We start from the raw sequence: 5,141 nt of genomic DNA on the forward strand, positions 1-5,141 counted from the left end.
TTTACTATAAATGCATATTACTCATTTATTCAAATAAATCCAGATATACATGTGATATAAATGTGCAAAAATGAAGGTATTACTTTGTTATTTTTACAGTTGTATATGTCATAGCAAATAAAAGGCAATGTGAGCAAAAAAATTAATGTTGACTTCACCTGAGCAAAAATATAGCCCTTTCTGAACAATCACCATAACTTAATTTTACACCTCATAAAACATCCCTTATTAGCTTAGCAATACAATACATATATTGATTTATTTAAGTATCATACGTCTTGTAAACATGGACCGATCAGTCAAGATTGCACTGTGGAAAAAATATAACACATATTATATACAAAGAGATGTTGACCCATAGAATGAAAACATTAGGAACGTTAATTAAACAAAATATCAAGAACCATAAGTATATAACTACATGGCCATACACAGCGGGAGGCAGAGGGCAGTTTCCCCCCTGAAAATTTACATCTTTTAATGAAAATTTTCACAAAATTCACCAAAAGTATGCACAAAATCCTTCAATTTCACTTTTTACAAAATACAAAAGCGCCCAAATGACAAGCTTGGTCGCTTCACTCCCTTGCTTTTGAAAAATTTTGCACATCCTGCCTCCCCCCCTGCATAAAATGTCTGCATACGGCCATTTGTGACTTCTAAGATATCTAAATAATGAGATTTCAGGGAATAATTATAATAACCATATTTTACAGCTTGAATACAAAGAAAGAAAACGGTATCAAAATGCATGTTTCTTTACAAGTTTGTCACAAGGGATTTTCAAGTGGTGGAAATTAGTCACCCGACACCTTACCACGGGGCAAAGGGGTGACCAGAACTAGTCGGTTTTTCAGGGATAAAAAAAATCATTTTTATTTCACTTGTCAGTGGGGAAACTAGGGGCATTCAGGCAGGTGTGATATTGTGTAGAGAAGTAACAAATGTGACAACCCATTTCCAAACCAAGAATGTAGATCAATCAGATTTTAAATTCATACATCTTTGTACTGCACAAGAATGATCAATAAAATAGGATGCAAATTGCTCTTCTGTTTTTAACTCAATTTTTAGCTGAGTTTTCAATGCACTCACTGGTAAAGCAGTTACAAAAACTTTCTTTCAGTTGGTACAGGATCAAGCATCAACATTGCATGGTACGCCATTTCATACTAACACCCATAATTTATGTACAATTAAGACAAACCGGTGATTATATCTAAGACATCATAAAACTGGCCCCTTGAAACCTAATGGAAATCAAAATACACGTACAGCAAACTCCAATAACCATGCGTTTTGACTTTTGAGACATATTCCAGTATCCATTAACAGCATGTGTAGGGTTAATAAGTCGTACCTGGCTATCTGATATCTGCTTCAAAGAATTGGAGCAACAAACTTTTCATCCATATAAACTTGAAAATATCAGAAATACAAGGTATTAATATGAGGACAGGGATTTTGTCCAGTGTCCAGGTTAATTTCCAATATATATTCATGAAGATTAGTCTTCATCTTGGAAATAAATGAGAACAGAGTCTAAATTCCCACCTGTCTTAGGTTCTTATGGGTTCACCTGGGGGAAAGAGCGATTAAATGACCTTTTGAAGTTGTTGTTTTTTTTGCTCCGCTTCTTGACCAAGATAAAAAGTAGTGTTTTTCTGCATATTTGAGTGTAACTTGCCAAAAAAAAACCTTCAAAACAACAAAATGTAAATACTGTGAACTTTGTAAGGACTTCATATGACTGGAATATGTATAGTACAGGCTCAACTCTTAGAGAAGTGTGTTTCAGAAAAGATTTCGACGAACAATTTCAAATTTTAATTGCAATCTGCTATTGAAAGTTCAATATGAACAAGAGCAAATCAATGCTGAACTGTCTGGTGCAAAAGAGAAGTTAAGCATTAACCCTAACTAGGCCGGGCTTTTTTGGCTGTTCTGTGGCCGGGGGGGGGGGGGGGGGGGGGGGTTGATTCAACCCCCCCCTGAGATCTCGGCCGCCGATCGCGCGAGTGCCGCAAAAATTTGCACGCTGGTAGTGTGCGGTGTAATCTACAAGGCTGTATGGTAAAATTTTCCAAAATAATGAGATTTTATTTTATATGAATTAATTATGCTAATTTATACATAAATCATACTTTTTGCTCTAATTCACTAAATAAAGCTCCTAGAATGCTTATTTTTGGGAAAAATATTCTTTGTAGCATTTTTAACAATGGCAATTGAAAAAAACATCGGTTTGGAAATCAATTTCTTATGTATTTTATTGTTTTATGAATTTCTTATGTATTTCTTTGTTTTTCAACCTTTTGTTTTTCTTTGTTTTTTTCACCAGATTTATTGCACAATCTTTTTGAAGCATAATTATGCTAAAATCAATTGCTTTTAGCTGTTTAAAGAAACAATAATCATATCTTTATGAATAAGATGAGAAAACTCAATTTGCATTGACTTTGTACACAAAATCACGTTTTGGAACAATTTTTGGTCTGACATGCACTTACAAAATGTTGCGTAATTTCAAAACCGCATACACGGGTGCTGTAAATTTGGTCTCAAAAGATGCGCGAGACTTAAAAGTATAAACTCTGCGAGTGGCGCGGTCAAAAAATTTCGCGCGACGGAATGATCGCAGAAAATGTTGAGGGGGGGTTGATTCAACCCCCCCCCCCCCGGCCATTTTAGGGTTAAAATGCAAGTTTGCAATTTCTTGCAAGATTTATCATTGCTTTTGGAACTAAAGTTACATGTAATAAGCTATCAACTGCTAGTTTCTTCCTATATCCTTGCCCCTGCTATGACGATAGTGTCCTTTGGTTTAACTTGCCACACTCAACCCAGGTGAGGCAACTAGTTACCTGGCAGAAATCAATATTCCTTGCTGAGATAAATTGCCACAATCGCAGCTCGGTAAACATTTTCTAAAATAGTTGTAATAACTGGTTTCCCTTCATCACAAGATTAGATTGCTTGCAATGATACCATTAATTTAATCTTAATGTAAGAATACACACTTTGAGGGTGTTTCTCAAAGATTTAAGTATGACTTAAATCCCAAGAGCATCTGGTATATGATGCACAACTGCATTGGTCAGGATCCTGTTTCACAAAGACTTTTGTTATAATAACAAATGCACCATTTTTATACCAAGTTGACTATCAGCCAGTCAATCTGATGGATTTCAGTAGTTTTAAACGGTTAATGCAAGTTTGTAATATCATAATAAGTTTTATGAAATGGGACTCAGATCAAGCACAAGGAGACATGCTGTACTGCGTATTAATTCCGCACATTAGAACTTAAGCTTGACTTTAAGTCACACTGAACTCTTTGTGAAACACCACCCCTGGTAGTAATCTAACACCCTGAAGATTGATTGTAACACCAAATAGTGTCAACATCACAACCACATGAATTATAATAACACCAATTGATGTCAAACTTACACTATATATTTAACATTGGTGTAAGAACAAAAGGTGTAACAATAACACCATTATTTTTTGCAGTGTGCCATTGTGGTGTGATTTGCAGCAGACATCCAAATAAATAATCCATAATACATGTGGATTCCATGTTGCCAATGTCCTTTCTCACAAAGAAGATCAAAATACTGTTCACTTTTTAAGAATTTTCTCCATGATTTAAATAGATACATCAACTCTCACAGCTCTTCAATTTTTCTTGTATGGTATGCATGCGATGATGACAATGGCTAGTAGTAGGACGACAATGATGATAAAGAAAGCTGAAAAAGAAGAAATAAATCATAGTTACATCATTAATGACATGTAAATGTAAGTGATAATACTGAAATGACATCTCAAGGTGACAGCCAATGTTTTAAAAATCAAACAATACTAACCGCCAAATAATTAATTTATGACCAATCCCTTAACCGAACTTAGCTTCTTTGTAATTGAGCCATTCATTAAACATGCCCATGAAGGGCATGTGCAATAAACTGGGAAGTTTATCTAATCCCATCTCATTTTCATTGGTCTTTCTTTTGCCATTTTGTGATTTTGGATTTTGCAATCAATTGATGTGAAGGGCTATAGCCTCTCTGTCATTGACCCAAAATGTCAAAATTTCCCGAAATCTCCTCAATTTTGGGAAGAGTGGAAACACTGACTCAGTCAAAATAATCTTGAAGCTTCCCTGTGTAAAAAATATTGTTCATATTGACTGAATCAGTGTTTCCACTCTTCCCAAAATTCGGGAGATTTCGACTTTTTCCAGGAAAGGTTAAGGAAATGAAAAAAGTCCAGGAAATTCTGGGAAATCCATAAAATATAATTAAACAACAATTAAACGTAGCAACTTTTAATATTCATGTTATATCTGAAGAATTTTTCGCTCGCGCCCCGTGCTCGCATTTCATAATTTTGTTCCTATTTTTAAAGAGGATGTGAACAAAAAAAAAGGTGAATTCCTTGATTTCGGTCACATAGACCAAATTTAGGCTCGCTATATTCTTGCCCGATTTTCATTAAAAATCAAGCTTGGAAATTCCTGGAAATCTCTATGAATTTCGGGAAATTTGGGATTCAGTTTCGGGAAATTTGTTTTGGATCTGTGGAAACACTAGACTGAGTGGAATTTGAGGAGTGGCCTTGTAAAGTTTGATAAGTTTCTTTTGGAACCCAATTCATTAAGTTCCATGAAATTACTTACAACAGTCTTTAGCCTTTTCTCCAATTTTCCGTACATGTTTGGTCTCTCGTATTAGTCTCTGGTCAGTCTTACCCACGTGTGTATTGATGTCTTCAATGATTTCTGCATACAGAGAAAAGAGAAATATGGAACTTGTTTTCAGTTTTCATTGGAAAGTGGAATAAATCTTTAAAAAATATTACGAGGACAATAAAAATATGGGCAAAGATCCATTAGATACAACACAAGTATAAATATTTTGGTTAGACTGAAGTAAGGGACGTGGTGACATTTGTACATGTACATAACCAATTCAAATAAAACAAATGACTTCATGTAAAAATGCATGTAGAAAAAAGTACTATATTCATCTGTCTTCCATTTAATACCAAGATGAAATTGCTTCAACATTCCAAGGAAGAAATAGAGTTTAGAGAAAAATTGCAAAACTTAATCAACAATCTGTCTAGTGCTTGAT

General features: G+C 34.7%; 1 long non-coding RNA gene across 1 annotated transcript; it reads right to left on the reverse strand.

The window, feature by feature from the left end:
* On the reverse strand, positions 1-4,789 carry LOC129269213 (uncharacterized). The gene is made up of 3 exons (XR_008585377.2): positions 4,685-4,789; positions 2,745-3,755; positions 1-1,920 (listed from the first exon to the last, which is right to left on the reverse strand). It is a non-coding gene; the product is annotated as an uncharacterized LOC129269213 (long non-coding RNA).
* Between the last annotated feature and the right edge of the window lie 352 nt (positions 4,790-5,141).

Source organism: Lytechinus pictus, chromosome 10 (genome assembly GCF_037042905.1).
Source record: "Lytechinus pictus isolate F3 Inbred chromosome 10, Lp3.0, whole genome shotgun sequence".
NCBI classification, from domain to species: domain Eukaryota; kingdom Metazoa; phylum Echinodermata; class Echinoidea; order Temnopleuroida; family Toxopneustidae; genus Lytechinus; species Lytechinus pictus.